Below are 18,695 nucleotides of genomic sequence, written 5' to 3'. Positions count from 1 at the left end.
AATATACTCCAGAAAAAGAAAGACAGCAGTAATATAGTGGAAGCATCCTTACTCTCCACCTCCGAGAAAAGAAATGAGTGTGAAATATACAGGAAGTATATTATTTTGCTTCAGTTTTGTGAGATGTGAATGGCTATCAACAAAGAAAATTCGCATTACTTAACAGACTCGGCTCCATCAGACTTCCATATTTTCTCGAAGCTTAAAAAGTGCATTGGTCGACTTCGATTTGCTTCAGACTCAGAGTTTAAATCAGGCATGGACAAGTTGGAAGAAAGGGTGGACCAATCACAGTGGACCTAACATCGAGGGCCGTATGAGACAGTATATAATATTTTCAGAAGAATTAAATAGCTATTCAATGGAGAAAATTATTCATTGTACTCTAGCATCACAGGCACACAAAGACTGTTATAACAGTAAGCAAATATTTATTTACTAAGAAAACCAGAAAACAATTTTAGTGGAAACTTGACTTTTCATGTTCTGAACTAGTACTCAATGGTTGACGGTATCCTGAATGTTCCAACGCGGAAGATATTTTCAAGGTGGACATTAGTTATACAAGAATGTTCAATTCATTTTATGATATTATGTAATTAATACAGTTTCAATAACAGGTTAGGCGGGCCGGATAAAAGAATCCAGTGGGCCGCAGTTGCACATGGCTGGCTTAAAGTATCATTGGAGGGAACTGGTGCAGGCGTGGAGCAAGCTTGTTTTTGCGATGGCATAAAGGCTTCACAATATTATTGAACCAATTGTGTTGGTGCCAAGGAAAACGTATGTTTAAAATAAAGACAATCTTTTAGAGGTAAATTGATGTTCTGTACTCATTCCAAGATCATTTCAAGACCCTCTTAAGTTTGAAAGAAGAATGAGAAGCCAGGAGAAAAAAATAGAATATTAGCACATCATGGCTTGGTCATTAGTTTTATTGCCTGCAGTATAAGAGATCCGGGTTCCCATACTTTTGGGAGTTAAATCTGGTTTGTATGTCATGTCAAATTAAGTGTGTGGGAATGGCTTTTGAAGTGAACTTGTCCTAGCAGCACAGTTGATAGGGCCAAAGAGGGTTACGGTCCACTGGTTAGGAATCTGCAATTTCAAAAATAAAGTTGAAAAATACATTGGTCCAACAGTTTAAAATATACGTTGGCCGATCACCAATTTGCCATCATTTACCCAACAGTTTTCACTTTACTCCCAAATACAATTTTATGTTAGGAATTAAATTGGTCGGCAAAGCGGTCAATTACAACGTTGGGTGGCCAACCGTTTCCCATTGTTTGGAAGAAATGTTTTAGTGGTCACTTTTTAATAATGATTTAAATTTGTTTTTCTGTTAAGATCTTGAATTTGTATTTTAATAGAAATTGTCATTCTCTGTGCAAATTAATAGCTTTTAAATTTAGAAAATTATTTTGGTAATGTGTTTTGTTTTACCAACTAACAAATACACACACACACACATTATATATATATATATATATATATATATATATATATATATATATATATATATATATCACCGGATGTATCAAAAGTCCGGGGCCATAGAGCAACTCCGCTATAAGTAATCATCATCGTAGGTATTCTACCATTATTGCTGGTCACTTGGCGGAGCTGAGAAGCTTCCATGCTCCACGATCTTTCACTAACCTCTTCGTCTTCACGTACGGTTTTTCTATTTTGATATCTCCTTCCTCTCTCTCTCCTGCCAATATACCTTTAGCACGTCCCTCATGATACAGTTCCTTCTGAACCAACATTCCAACCAGTTTCTCTTCCGCTTCTCAATAATATCTAAAACAGTGCTTTCCTCCTCTATGATTTCTAATATCTATTCGTTTTCCGCTCTACTCAACTAATTCTTTCCATTCTTCTCCACACCTACATTTCGAAAGCTTCCAGTCGTTTTTCATAATTTTTACGTGTTGTCCATGATTCTGACTCATAGAGTACAATACTCCACACGAAACATTTTATGAGTCATTTTCTCAACTTTTATTCAAAGTTCCACAAAATAGTATTTTCTTCCTCCTAAAGTCTTCTTTCGCCATTCCTATCCTTGCTTTTATTTCACGTTCACATTTCATATCATCACTAACAATACTATCCAGGTATCTAAAACTAGTAACCTGTTCTATTTTCTCCCCTCTTGTTTTCTATATTTGACACCGACCGCATCGGTCTAATCACCATGACTTTTGTCTTTCTAACACTTATCTTCCTCTCATATTCTTCACAGGTTATAAGGAAAGATACAAAAGAAAATGGAAAGAGCGTAATGTTGTTGGAAGTAGGTGGTTTTCAGTTTAAAATGGTGGAAATTTTCCAATCGCACCGGCCTTTTTAATTCTGTTTTGGTAAGACGCCCAAAGTTAGATCAAAAAGCAGCGTTCCAGTTCAGCAGACTGCTCGAACGGAACCTGAAGGTATGCAGAAATGATACGGAGAATATACAGTTTTACGGGAGGGGAACCTTAAACATCCTCAAATTCGTTTTCCAGCAATGTTGTATATTTAATATGGTGGAAACCTAAGAGGACAACCTGCCAAATTGACAATGGTGGATTTTCATTTAGCTTAGGGAGCCATATCAATGAGATGCCCAAACGGATGATACAATAGGAAAAAATCCACCATTTTGGATTAGAAACTAAATATTTTCAACATCTTTCCTCTTTTTCCATGTTTGGATCAAAAGATCCAATATATTTCAACCAAAAATTTTCTTGTAAGCCTTATATCTGGAGAATTACATATAATACAGCCAAACCCAATCTATCACTTAACTCAGTATGATGTGCTTATACCGTAGAAAATACGAAAATTCGATTTGGGGGCGCAGTGGCTCAGTGGTAAAGTGTTCACCTCCTGTGCTTGGGGTCCCTGGTTCGCTCCCAGCTCGCGCCGTGTAAACTTTGTGGTGGACAACACCGTGCTTGTGGGTTTTCTCGGGGTTCTCCCGTTTCCGCCCACTTTCTTCATTCCACCATTTCACTCTTCTCTTATCATCATCGTCTCCTTTAGCCTAACTGGCATAACCTTGAGACGTAAAACTTAAAGATTTCATTTCATTTTTTTTTTTTTTTTCGATTTAGGGGTCGTTCAAAAATTTTGTGGCCCCTGACCCAAGATCCAATAGATATTCCAATAAAAAAATTTCTTGTACGCCTTATCTCTGGAGAACTACATACAGTGTAGCCAAACCCAAACCATCACTTAACTCACCTTGTCAGTATGATGTGTTTACTCCGTAGAAAATAAAACTCGATGTAGAGGCCGTTCAAACATATTGTGGCCCCTGACCCAAAAACTACTTATTGGCCAAGATCGCAATCTTTTGATGGATTATGTTTTATCATTCCTAAAATTCCTGGCACGATCGCAATCTTTTGATGGATTATTTTTATCATTCCTAAAATTCTTGTTTCGTATCTCTACTCATAACAGAATTGGCCTATAGCACCTGACTTCTGATATACCCAATATAACGCGGACAGTTTTTTTTTTTTTTTTTTTTTTTTGTCTCTACAAAAATGTCTTATTAGTCTAACCTCTCTTTAACTGTTTGGAGTAGAAGGGGGGAGGGGACTCAAGCAATTTTTGAGTAGCTACTGCTTTAACAGTGTTCATCAGAATTTCATGGTTAATACATCATTCTTTCAGAATAAAAACTGCCATTCAAATGTAACACGGCGTACGACCGTATGATGAACGAAGAAAGGTAAATTCAGAGGAATTTGGTAAATTTATCTGAAAAAAATTCTTGTTTGCAAGTTTGTCGCCTCCTAAGGCGGCCCCGGGTGAGAGTACGGCATTCTAAATGTACCCTGACAAATACGTTTGAGTATTGATAATATTTGCTCCAAATACTATGCCCATATCCCTAATAGAGATGTAGGAAAAATATTTTCCAATCCTGTTTCAATGTACAAAATATCGTGTACAAATTGTCAAGAAATATGACGTGAAATAAAAATTTCTAGACAGAGTACTATCCTCCTGTGGTTATTACGTCATTGTCCTCATAATAAAGGATAATTCCCAATGCCGTCATGACGTATGAAGAAAGATTTTGCGAAATTCCGGAAGTTTCTCTTAAAAAATTGGAATTATAATAAGCTTCAGTGTAATTTCTCAAATAATATGAATAATTTATCTGTCTTTCCCATTTGAATTGCTATTTTCTTCCATTCTGTATTTAAAAGTATGTTTTATGATGATGTTTGTGCCTCCTATTTCATATTGCTGGAACATTCCACATTAGTTCTATTAATATATCATTCATAAACAAATTTAAAGTGCAATAATACCTTTTTAGCATAGACACACACAATCCTCTGCAGACGAAATTCTAAACAAATGAAGACTTTATTCCGTGCAACGCTTCAGGGAGAACCAATGAGAACACGAGCCACAACGATGCTTCCATTGAACATCAATGTATAAACAAACTCGGTTGTATATAATCGCGAACACTAATTTATCCTCACGGTCAACCTCTAGGTCGCAATGTACTGTACATCTCAGGCATGCGCTTACCCCTTTGAATCCATGTGTTTGTGCCTTATCGAGGTAGCGACCGCGACTTAAACCTCGACCTCGATCGCAAAATATCTGCGGTGTGTGTTTACCCTTAGCCCAAAGGGCATAATCGTGGGACGTAAAACTGAATTATTTCATTTTTAATTTCATTTCAAAACAAGAAGTAAAAACAGTGAGGCAGCAAAAATTCCTAGTCTAACCAGTGTTTGTACCGCAGAAAAGCGCATTATACAGGGTGAAGTAAAAGTTTGAATGCACCCCTATAAAAGTGGAACGGTGTGAGGAATCATAATGTCGTTTGGTATGGAGTGTCTATAGAGGTAACTTAAAAGAGCTATGGCGACAGCGGCGGCCATCTTGGATTTGGGTTACGTTTTTCAAATAGGAATAGGTCATGTCCCATATCATTTTACATTGCCTTTTTCTGAGGAATACACCTGTGCAATCCGTTTTTGCGATATCTTTATTTATTTGTGTAGGAGTTATGACCTGTTTAAGTTTAAAATTGCAAGGAGGTGATAAATTTTCTTTATTGTTGAGGTGATCCACAATGGCATTGAAATTGTGTTAATGAGTGGTGGACGAAGTACCAAAGTGATTGCTGCTGCCTTCACTGCCCGACATCCTGAGAGAAATGACATTCCATATTTGACGGTTTTCAAGTTATTGGACAAATTTCGTGCAACAGGTTCTGTGGCGGACAAGCCACGCAGAGGACGTCCAAGAACAGCTACCGACGAGGAGACTGTAACAGCAATTGTGTTTCCAGTGTTGTTGAATCCGAAGGGTGATTTTTCAACTTTCTTCCAACAGGACGGTGTATTTCCCCGCTATGCTACTGGTCAGACAGTTTCTGGATGAAGTTTCCAGGTCATAGGGTAGGAGGGTCCTATGGAATGGCCACTACGGTTCCCTGATCTCACACCTCTTGACTTTTATCTATGGGGTCATTTGAAATCAATTGCGTATGAGTTCGATCCCAGCTCGCGCCGTGTGTACTTTGTGGTAGACAAACACGGTGCTCATGGGTTTTCTCGGGGTTCTCCCGTTTCCTCCCACTTTCTTCATTCCACCATTTCATTCATTTCTCATAATCACCGTCTCCTTTAGCCTAACCGGCATAACCGTGGGACGTAAAACTCAAAGATTTTATTTCATTTTCAATTGCGTATGAGGTAAAAATCAACATTATAGCCCATCTCTGTCGGCGTATTGAGGAGACGTGTGCCTCTGATGACCCACAGATCTTGCGATGTGTGTAGCAGAATTGGCAAAGGACTCCGATTGTGTATCGAGCGCAATGGAGGTCATATTGAGCATGCTGTAATGTGGATTCTAAGAAGTGTCCCAAACTTTAACAGTAATAACTCCTACACAAATAAAGATATCGTAAAACGGATTACACAGGTGTGTTCCTCAGAAAAAGGCAGTGTAAAATGATATGCGATATGGCTCTCTTTCTATTTGAGAAACATGACCCAAATCCAAGATGGCGGATTTTAAGATGGCCGCTGCTGTCGCCATAGCTCCTGTAAGTTCCGCCCCCACTTATAGACACCTCATACCAAACAACATTATGATTCCCAGTGTTTCTTACAGACATGTTTTTTTTGGGGGGGCACTGCACCCCCGGAGCTCTGAGAGTGTCCCCCCGGACGAGACCAAAATAATACGTCTATAATATAATAATAAATAAAATAGTACCAGCAGTGCCCTCGGAACACTTTTTCTGAAAGAACGACTGATGATTCCTCATACGGTTCCACTTTTATAGGAGTGAATCCAGACTTTTGCTCACGTATATATTCGTGGTCCTCCGAGGAACAACTGGAATCAAAAAATACAGGTTTTGGTGCCTGCATGAGCTTCAATGAAGGAAGTATCTTTTAAAAAAGGTTAACAAATACCTCTCTTTTATGGACAAAAATTCATGTGCCATCGGTAGGGTTGCCAACTTTTGAAAATGGAAATACCGGACAATCTCCTGGAGTACGTCTACTCTTAATATTGTGACATCATCGCTCGTTAAAAGTGTGAACCTGGAGGTGGTTTCTTCACATGAAATTGAGCGATTCAGAGTTCGAATTTAATAACTTTAGTTTATTTTGAAGCATTTATTAAAGTTTCTTATTCCAGTTTTGGTTGAGTCGGCACACATAAATTTTGTAGTCAATCATCAATAATAGGATTATATAAATGATGAAAGATAGGCTTATTTTTCAAGTTTACGCTTTATTTTAAAAGAAAACGTATTTTTAGAAATCATTTTGTGGCTAATAAAATGCTCAAAAATGACAAGAGTTTCATAAAATAAGCTATATTTATGGCTATAAGCATTTCGTATATTTGTATGGCTAAATACCTCTCTAAGTATGCTAGACTTAGCCAAAAATAGGCCAAACTGCCATCGCTGGCACCTTGCAAACGATAACATCACTGCGACGGAACAACAAATTCATTGCGAAATGGAATTGCGCTATGGATGTAATCAGCCAGTTTTCATTTAAGAATCCAGATTCAACTAAATCTACTTTTCACGGAATTAAAAATAATAATCTGAATAGAACAGACAATAGAACTAGTGAGAGGAAAAATTACCAGGCATTTAACGTCCGGTTTTGAGGTCGTATCGGACACCGGACAGAAAGGTCATACCCATCGGTGTCTCATTATCCAGAGGTTTCACTATATGTATACAGTGTTCGAAGTGGAAAAAAAGCAGATGCGGTATATTTTATTATGATTTTGCCTCAACATACCGGCTATTTAAATATTGTCTTGATCACTGAAAAACCAGAGGCGGTATGGCATGCCACCGCATACCGTCTCACTTCGACCAATATATATATATATATCGGGTGTTCTAAAAATGGCGCCTACGCACCACAGAGCACTATTCTACAGACCAAAATAAAGAAAAAATATTATCTATGTGATGGTATGCCCTCCGGGGTCTCCTTCAGCCACTATGGGGAATCAAAATTTCAAAATGTGGCAACGTCGTAGGTTAACTTGGAGCCATTAGCATTACTCTACTCTTATGAATACAACAAGCAGTTGAATCGATTGCTACACTAATAAGTGATACTAGAGTCAATCAATATCGATTTTAGCTGCCATCTGGAAAGAATTGATATAACTATTTGATAGATTGGTATATCTAATCTATGGTTTTTTGTTTGCGACTTTGCCACCTAGTATAATTTGTGTCTCCAGACGAGGACTCAAAATGTATATATATATATATATATATATATATATATATATATATATATATATATATATATATATATATATATAGATAGATAGATAGATAGATAGATATAGCTTTATTTTGACTTGTAGAATAATGCTCTGTGGTCCGATTTTTAGATCAGGGTGCAAAATTTAAAAGTCAGACCCACTCGCCAATCCAAAAATGATGATGGTCGCCAGTATCTCTCACGCACATATTATGTGAGTTACCCCCCCCCCCCCCGGACCTTTGGTTTGACAAGGAAAGAGATTACATCAGGACACAAAATTTTAAAACCGGAGAATTAGATTCAGGATAATGAATTTTCAATTGGACAATTCATATACATGTTAAAAAATATTTTACCTTAAGACTTCACGTTTGTGTAACGCTCTCTCTCTGAGTCAGTTGTCTGTTGCAGTGATAACGGTATCTCATGCAGATATCTATTTAAGAAAAAAATATGTATTTATTTTGTTATTTATTTATTTATCACTGACATAGTGACGTGATTGATTGATCTATTCTAGGCCCTGGGTTGTCTCCACAGCTGCTCTAGATTCAAACAGCGGGGGAAACGATCTCTAGCGTTGACTCGCCAGGAGGCAAATTATTTCGATTTAGGGTGAGAAAGGAGGGGCGAATTACAACGTTGTTAAAACTTTACTTTCCATGTGCGTTGTAAAGACTTCAGATTCCGTGTTTTCTCTCACTCAGTGATAATTATTTTCGTGCGAAACAAAAACTACGCAGCCCTATGAGTTTAGGCAGAAACATTCCTACTAAACATTGGTCGCCAGCTCTAAATTTCTAGTCGCCAATGGCCACCGGAAATTTTGCGCCCTGTATATATACTTTATATTATCACGAGAACATCGAGATTGATCGAAATTTTTATAATTTCGAAGATTATACATTTTATTATTAAATATGAATGTTACCCGGAAAAATACCAAAGTGTGAAAAATAAGTTATTATTGGTTTGGTTAAAAACAGGAAGAAGGACACCAGGAAACTTAATAATATCCATACGACAAAACAATTTTTTTAGTGAAAGTGTAAAAGCTGTGTTTTTTATGCATACGTTACAAAACTATTATTTTATAGTTTAGAATGTACTGGCCCGGAAGGACATGAGAAAGAAAAATAACAAATGAGGCAAATATAAAAACTCCTGGTTTCTAAACCAGGGTGTTCAGTTTTGGATGCAGGCTCGTTCAGTTTTGTTTAGCCTTGTTTAGTCTTAGATCGAGTCTCGGTCGGCTTGGCTCGCATCTGCAATCGCGGTTTAGTTTCGTCTCGAGCATACGCGAGAGTCTCGTCTTAATGCTTCTTGGTTAAGTCAACAGTATTGATGGACCAGAACATGTGAGTTGTGTATTTTATCTTTTTTTTTTTTTTTTTTTAAATTTTATACATCAGTATGGTTAGGCAATGCAATTCTCACAGTCCTCGTAACCGTAGGTTATGATAAACCCGAGTAGTAGTATAATAACAGTAATAATAATAATAATAATAATAATAATAATAATAATAATAATAATAATAATAATAATAATAATAATAATAATAATAGCAGTATTCTATTGTAATGCTATGCATTCTTGATTTGTTTATCAATTCATGTATTACTAATGGATAATCACGTCTGTTATTTAGAACATTGAGATAATGCTAATAATCTATTTACAAGTGGGTGACTCACATATTAATCCGTTATCTTTATCGGTTCTAAAATAGCCCTGTAAGAGTCACACCCACATCTTGTGTAGATAAGATCACATAATAAAATGAAATAGCAAAAAGTAGATTATTGAATAGTCATTGTTTCTCATAAATAACTATAACCCCATTCTCCTACGTCAAGTTGAGTGAGTATTAGTATTCACATAGTAAGTAAATACTATATGACCGAGGTAAGCACGAGTAAGTGATAGATATGGGTAAATAGGTGCTAAATAACCTTAATCATCAAGATAATTACCAATACAAATTATCACAATATCTGTGATACTATCTGTGATAATATTATATAGACATGATTAATCTTATTGATCTGTAATCTTAATTGTCACAGCAGTGAAGTCCCTACTGCTTTTCTCCGCAATATTTCTGTGTAAGTATTAGCATTGTTTCGTAAATTATCCTCAATTCTAACGATAATATACTCGCACTCTGTGTACGTATTTGTACTACTATTGCATTAATAAAGGGAAAATAAAATTTACATAATCATACAATGTAGTTAACTCATATCGTAATTCGTTATAGCTGTTCATTCCAGTGGATTCTTAATTCAAGATATCGCTTTTACTGCTGAAGAAACCTTGTTTATCTTACGACTAACAAGAACAAAGAAGATTCTTATCATGTTATACCTTATACAGTATATGCAAGTCTTTGTTGCTTCATTTACTTTGAAAGAAGAAACGCATTTAGAAGCAGTGTTACAACAGCTCTAGACTGGACTGAAAAATAGTACCAAATTGAAACAAAAAGGGCTGAATTCATTATTTTACCACTGCAATACATGCTCTATAACACGAAGACGAAACTAAAAAATATAAGGTTCTAGAACACGCCCCCTTCCCTCTTCCAACAGTCCAAATCAAGAAAGTGTTCTTTTTAAAAGCATCCAAATAGGAAGACCCTGAACAACCGTGGAAGTAGGTGCAACTTTTCTCGCACATAGGAAGTATAACAGAGGCCGCTAATTAAAAGGAAAAACAGTCGTCATCTTCGGTATGTATTGTAAGGAAACAAACGCGTCTCTATTTCATAGGGCCTATATGGTCTACGGTTTTATGACCATATATGAAAAATATATATAAAACAAGAAACAAATCAATCATCTCCGAGTTCGTGTGCAAACAGTACGTTATAATAAACTATTAAAATATAAATTATCGCACCTTATTCTCGCTTATTTCACGACCGAAGGAGGATGATAGACTGCAAGAAGAATTTGTACTTCCTTTTGTTTTTAAGATTTCAAGCTAAAGTTTTCACCTCACTGCTTTTTCCTCGACTCCTTCATGGCTGGCACGGATATGTCCATCTAGCACGGGCGTCTCTGGCGTCCCCCCCCCCCAATATTTTCAAGTACAAAATATTCCTTATTTTATTCTAATTTAGTTTATTTAGTAACGACAAAGTAATGTAAATAATAATAATTATATATATTAGGAATATAATATTCAGGCTGTGAAACGATTATAACAGTTCTGGATATACCTCAGAGGATCCGTGAAGGTAAGCAGAAAGATAACAAATGGAATCGAAAATAATAAACAGGTTGGGCTAGGTAGTAACATTTAAATCAGTTTTTTTATCACCCCCCCCTCCAAATTTTACATGCCAGAGACGCCAGTGTCATCTAATGTCATTTGTTTCCCGTATAGTTCGAATTTTCCACGCAAAGTTCGCAGCGTTATGGGATGTCATAGAACGAATGTTCAATAGCATTTTTAAATCCAACACACAGTATGAGTAACGTGAGATGTGGGAAAAGTCTTACTGACACTTTTGAAAATGTGACAAGTATTTGTTAAATGGTGCTACATTGGGAAGAATTGTGGCCCCTTTTCACAAAAGGGGCTGAAAATGCCAGCGTGGAACCAACGGGCCGAAGAATGACAGAAAGGGCTCAATTTGGTACAATTGTATCAAGTGTGGCAACACTGTTTAGAAGTCTGAATATAATCTGGTGCTGTAAAAATAAAATTATTAATGCTATTGTTAGCTTATGATTCGTATTATGATATCTAATGGAACTGATTTTATTCTAAGTTTCGACCGACGATAGGAGAGAACAAAATATATACTCATTGTGAAAAACTATCGAATTCGAGATTCCAATGGATTTCCGCCTTTCATAGCCCCTACAAGACCGGAAACGGAAAGTGATTTTTGGATTTCTGTTCATTCATTCCGATCTATGTACTGTACACTAGCCTAGAGACCATAACATTCAACGTATTGAACCAAATTTTAAAATTAACGTTATTATAAGATTTTCCAAGGAAATTTCCAAAGGGTCTTTCCTAGTAAGATAGTGAAATCGGCGTTTGATCCAAATTGGGTCATTATTGACCCAAAATGTTACTCTTGGCCTAAAACTACCTCAATTTTTTTTTTACCAGTACCGGATCCACCCATTACCGGATTATCGTACTATACATGCTCAAAATTGAAGATTTTCAATTTCAACGAGGGTGGTCGAAATATTTTGAAAGTTTCACAGATTGTAGATACTATTTACGTGTATATGTGCATTTTCTTTGCTTTTTGTGTGTTTAAAATTTCAATTCACAATTGGGAGGGACACATAGCTGATTTTTGTGTTAAAAATTTTGTAATACCCTTAGGTACAACATATATTTTTTCGGGGCTTGAAAGTGATGGCAACATTGTCAAAAATAAATAAAACTGAAACAATCGTGTTTTTGCACAGTTTTTCCACTATTTTAGGGTCCTCAAGGTCAAACCAGTGTTGGGTAAGTTACTTGTAAAAATGTAACGCGTTACAAGTTACTTTACTTTCTCTTAAAATGTAACGCGTTACTTGCCCCAAAAAAGTAACTGTTACTTTACTTCGAAAGTAACGCGTTACTAACGCGTTACTTTTAGGTCCGAAACTTTAAAAATGTGGAAAAAATACTTCAATTTTCAGTACTACTATTACTGCCGCTATTATTATTATTATTATTATTATTATTATTATTATTATTATTATTATTATTATTATTATTATTATTGCAGTTCTGAATCGCTTTATGTAAACGCAAGGACAAATTTTTACTTGATATATGAACATTTTCATATAATGTAACATTGATAAAATGCCATACTGCGTTTCGAGCGAGTTTTCTTTGAAACTCGATTTGACTAGAAACACACATCTTTGAGCTCGACCCGGGAACTCGATTCGAAAAAATTCCTCCAACTCGACTCGAATTGAGGTCGAGTTTCGAGACGAGTCAAGCCAAACCCGGTGTGTAGTTTCGAGTACATTCTTCAAGTATATTACATAGACAGTATAATTATTATCAATGACACTACTACTACTACAACTTTTTATTATTATTATTATTATTATTATTATTATTATTATTATTATTATTATTATTATTATTATTATTAATAATAATAATAATAATAATAATAATAACAACACTGTATATAAAAATGAAAGATAGGCGGTTTGTATTTGAATACTAAAAAACTAGTTGATTGCCAACCTCGGTAGTCGTGAAGTCTAGGAGTCAAGGACATTGTTCACGAGCTTCTGAATTTGAGTTGAGGGTCTAGGTTGAGTATTCGGGCTCGAGCCAAACAGTTAAAAGTTATAGGGCACTCGCCAAATATCTTTAAAACTGCTCGGCCCGGGTTTAGAATTGTCAACGTCTCGAGCTGCTCGACTCACAGCTCATTCACTATCGACCCGAACCGAGAAGTGAGCCGAGCCAACAGCTCACCCAACCGACTCGGCTAGAGCCCTCGGCTCAGTTGAGCCGAACCGTGCAGATGGCTCATCCCTACGAAGCCAACCCGAGCCGATGGTTCACCCCAAGTGAGCCGGCTCGAGCCATCTTCTTAGTTGAGCCGAGCCGAGCTGAGCTTGTTATAAAACATCTCTTGTGGTCTCGCTATCGAGACGAGACGAGATGCGAGCAGTGTCCCCCCTCGTGAGCAACACTAAAAGTATTCCATTTTGCTGTTTAGCTTACATTTCTCGTGGCTTTCGTTTAATCCAGTGTAATCAGGCATGATTTCAAGACGAGTTAAAACGAACGAGCCATTTATCGAACTCGACTGGACTCGAAACTCGACGCAAAAACTGAATCGGCTAGGAACTCGACTCGAGGATATTACCTTTGACTTGGCTCGAAACTCGACTTGGCTCGAAACTCGAAGTTTTTGCTTGACTCGTGCTCATCCATATGCGTTAGAAAAAATGGTTGTGTATTATTATTCTGCTAAACTAATTATATAATAATAACAATGTTGTTATGTAAAATTAAAAATACAGAATATAGAGTAACATTATACACTACAACTAATAAAATGAGAACACATGAACTGGTAGTGAATCAAAACTTGGCAGTAACTCTAAAATCGATACAAGCTTTTTACGGGACTCTAGGATAAGCAAACTGATCTGAAAGAATTCCAATATTACATACCACCAGCAAACTATTTTCTAATAATAAAGTAGGCCTGCTCATCAGAACACAGTTTATTCATATTAACCCCTTACTTTAAATCGTTAATTATGGCACCCTAGTAGTTGATAAATATTTTCCACCGGGGCGTTCAGACGCTTTACTTTTAAATTCTGTCCACCACTATCCTCAGCTCTCAAGAAAAAAGTATTCTTTCAAATGTTCGAATGGTAAAATATTTTCGTTCTCCATCTTTATAAAAACAACACCAATCAAAGTAAAATAGACTTCCGGTATCATTGCACTCCTAGTTCACTCACTGAATGTATTTATTTAGAGCTGTCAAAATGTACGACAAAATCTTCCAGGTGTTTGCAATCAGTACACGTGATTGCCCTAAGGCTATCCTCATCTTCAGAAAACAGCAATTGGCACTACGAACTTATCTGTTTCTCTCTGTGTCTGTGACTGTCGGTCACTGACATACGTAGTTCATGCTCGATTGTTTCATTCTGAGAAATTCACTTACAGGAAAGAAACATTTCTTTCCGAAAAAAATATACATATATTGTCGTTACTCATCATAAATGTAACGCGAAAAAAGTAACGCAAACTAGGTACGTTACTTAAAATTTTGTAACGCGTTACCGTTACAGTTACTTCGGAAAATATGTAACGCGTTACTAGGAAGCGTTACTTAAAAAGTAACGCGTTACAAGTAACGCGTTACTTGCGTTACATTAGTTCCCAAGACTGGGTCAAATTTCAGGCATTTCTCTGTCAGAGTTCACGATGTTTCTTTCTCTTCCGAAGGTAGGTCGTGCGTATTGTGTGGCGACATTTGCTCGAACAGGGTCTCGTAACAATGCAGATATATTACTACAAAATTCCTGGAACAACTACCGTATACAAACTGCGTTTCATACTGGGTTCCAAGGATGTTATAAAATAGAGGAACTGCCCATACAACAAAATCGTGAAGACATATGTCACAGTTTAACCACACCTACTCTACCCGCTCCACCACTAAGATCGCATTGTTTCGAGCTAACTATCATGGCGGAAAGGAGAGTAGCCAATCAGACGTGTCAGCTCAGACGATGCTCGGATGTTTTTTGACTTCATTGAGTTCACAGGATGAAGATACGTATGGGCAGATCCTCTATTTTATAACATCCTTGCTGGGTTCAAAGTTTGAATCAATTGGGTGTTTGTCCTGCATGAATAACGAGATAGTGGCTAGCCATGTTACCCAAGGACACATATTTAACACTTGTAATCCCTACAACTTAAACGTTTTTTTCTTCTTTTCGAGTTACTTTGCTTTCTATAGCGTTTCAGCCCAAACTAATAACGATTTACCTTTGCACAAAGTTGTATAGGAAGTTCCCCATTACACAATCTTCCGTCCAAGAACGATGGATTACAACACTGCTACAGGTCCCGACCTTTTCCTTTGTGTTCAGTTTTCAGAAACAGCAGTGTAAATATGCTTTTATTGTTCAATATACGTGGATACCACGTGTAAACTATAATTAAAAATGAAATGAAATCTTTGAGTTTTACGTCCCACAGTTATGCCGGTCAGGCTAAAGGAGACAGTGATGATGAGTAATGATTAAATTGAGATTTCTCGATATATAACATTCTTGATTGTGAAACAATTTCTAAGTAACATGCAATGCTTTCCCTCGACTGTACTATTTTAGATTAAAGACCATTTAAAGTAATTTTAAATGTTGTCACGAACTGAGAGGAATAAACTGAAAATATCTCTGTTGTCACTTAGTTTACAACTGATGAATTTATTTACATTATTTTTCATTTTTCGTAATTCATCGTAAAGCGTACATACATGTTTACTTAAGGATCACGAAAAGGATTTCACACCATACAATACTTCATGTACATAGTTTAGAATCCAAAGGAAATAAATAAGAATCACTTTTATTATTTTGCAAGTAGCTTTTATTACATCACGTTCTTTCTTCGTACCGAAGTGTCACAATTACATTTTATATTCTATTGGTGTGAAAATCAAATAATCTTTCGTATACAGGTAGTATGTATTCATAATTATTCATGACTTGACTACGTTTGAATACAGGTAGCAATAAAACAGTCTTTCTCTGGTTTAATCTTATCAGTTTTACATTTTTTTAATCACTTGTAGTTTACTTTTGTATTTTTTGTAAAGAAGTAGATATCCTCCAAAATAAAATTAGCATGACTGTGTGCCATTTTAAATATTATTATGTATCTGGTTTTCGTGAGTCTATATAAAATACTACAAAAATGTACTGTTTTAGTATATGACAAACACGTATGAAAATGAGAAGCAAATTAGATAAAAGTAATGCCATATACCAAACACGCCATTCCACATATTATCTCACTTGATACCTGATTTTTAATGTGTTCATATGGTGTTTTTATTAAGTGCTGAATTCGTAATGCTGTCGGGAAATAGGAATTGACGTTACCCAGTCTGTTATGTCAACTTTCATTTTCATGACAAAAACACAATAATGTATCTGTCACATATTTTGATTTCCCAACTCATTTTGTAGCCAAATGCTTCTCACATCTAAATAATTTCTTTTCAATGAAAAACATAAGAGCGCACAGTTTACTGAGCTGAAAGGGAGTTAGGGAGAAAATAGCTTGTAAAAAACACAATAATGTATCTGTAACATATTTTGATTTCCCAACTTATTTTGTAGCCAAATGCTTCTCACATCTAAATAATTTCTTTTCAATGAAAAACATAAGAGCGCACAGTTTACTGAGCTGAAAGGGAGTTAGGGAGAAAATAGCTTGTAAAAAACACAATAATGTATCTGTAACATATTTTGATTTCCCAACTTATTTTGTAGCCAAATGCTTCTCACATCTAAATAATTTCTTTTCAATGAAAAACATAAGAGCGCACAGTTTACTGAGCTGAAAGGGAGTTAGGGAGAAAATAGCTTGTAAAAAACACAATAATGTATCTGTAACATATTTTGATTTCCCAACTTATTTTGTAGCCAAATGCTTCTCACATCTAAATAATTTCTTTTCAATGAAAAACATAAGAGCGCACAGTTTACTGAGCTGAAAGGGAGTTAGGGAGAAAATAGCTTGTAAAAAACACAATAATGTATCTGTAACATATTTTGATTTCCCAACTTATTTTGTAGCCAAATGCTTCTCACATCTAAATAATTTCTTTTCAATGAAAAACATAAGAGCGCACAGTTTACTGAGCTGAAAGGGAGTTAGGGAGAAAATAGCTTGTAAAAAACACAATAATGTATCTGTAACATATTTTGATTTCCCAACTTATTTTGTAGCCAAATGCTTCTCACATCTAAATAATTTCTTTTCAATGAAAAACATAAGAGCGCACAGTTTACTGAGCTGAAAGGGAGTTAGGGAGAAAATAGCTTGTAAAAAACACAATAATGTATCTGTAACATATTTTGATTTCCCAACTTATTTTGTAGCCAAATGCTTCTCACATCTAAATAATTTCTTTTCAATGAAAAACATAAGAGCGCACAGTTTACTGAGCTGAAAGGGAGTTAGGGAGAAAATAGCTTGTAAAAAACACAATAATGTATCTGTAACATATTTTGATTTCCCAACTTATTTTGTAGCCAAATGCTTCTCACATCTAAATAATTTCTTTTCAATGAAAAACATAAGAGCGCACAGTTTACTGAGCTGAAAGGGAGTTAGGGAGAAAATAGCTTGTAAAAAACACAATAATGTATCTGTAACATATTTTGATTTCCCAACTTATTTTGTAGCCAAATGCTTCTCACATCTAAATAATTTCTTTTCAATGAAAAACATAAGAGCGCACAGTTTACTGAGCTGAAAGGGAGTTAGGGAGAAAATAGCTTGTAAAAAACACAATAAACGAAAACGAAAGTAACCCGTCCAACACATGTAATTTATTGCTTCAACAGCCATTTTTTCATCGCTTGATCATAGGAGATGAAAAATGGATCGTGTATGATAAAACAAAACGCAAAAGGCAGTGGCTCTCTCCGAATGAATTGCGACGCACTACAGCTAAGCCAGGTTTACACCCCAAAAAATATGTTTTTGTGTGTTTGGTGGAGTATTCGTGTAGTCGTTCATTTTGAACTGCTGCAACCTCGACAAACTGTGAATGCAGATTTTTACTGTGAACAATTGGATCATGTACAGCAATATTTAATTGAATAGTGACCAGCGATTGTCAACAGAAAAAGCGTTATTCTGCAACATGATAATGCAAGACCACACTGCACTAGACGAACTCTGGAAAAAGTTAATGACTTGGGGTGGGAGGTATTGTCTCACCCACCATACTTGCCCAATCTAAACGTCCTCAGCTTTCATTTGTTCCGATCGCCACAACATTTTCTCACACGGAATGTACTTGAACCTGAACCCACAAAGTGGAAGTGATGTATATATTTTCTGAAAGCTTGGGTCAAGGTAAGATCAAAACCGGTTACCAAAATTGGGGGCGTCTCAAGCATTCAGCTTGAGGGCAGCACGTTACTCATTTTTATTAACACTTTTAACCCTTTTAAATTATGGCTTTTTTGAAGTATTTTGTAGACTTTCACTCAATCATCTATTACGTCAAGACTATTTATCGTAGGATCATGGTTCATACCCCGTTTTGTTTCTAGTAAAGCAATGTTTCCAACTGCGTCCGTAAAATTTCTCTAAAGTGTACCAAATGCGGGAACTTTCCGCCC

Source organism: Thermobia domestica, chromosome 3, assembly GCF_964235325.1.
Source record: "Thermobia domestica chromosome 3, izTheDome1.hap1.1, whole genome shotgun sequence".
NCBI classification, from domain to species: Eukaryota; Metazoa; Arthropoda; class Insecta; order Zygentoma; family Lepismatidae; genus Thermobia; species Thermobia domestica.
The sequence above is the reverse complement of the archived record's forward strand: the minus strand, read 5'-3'. Positions refer to the sequence as shown.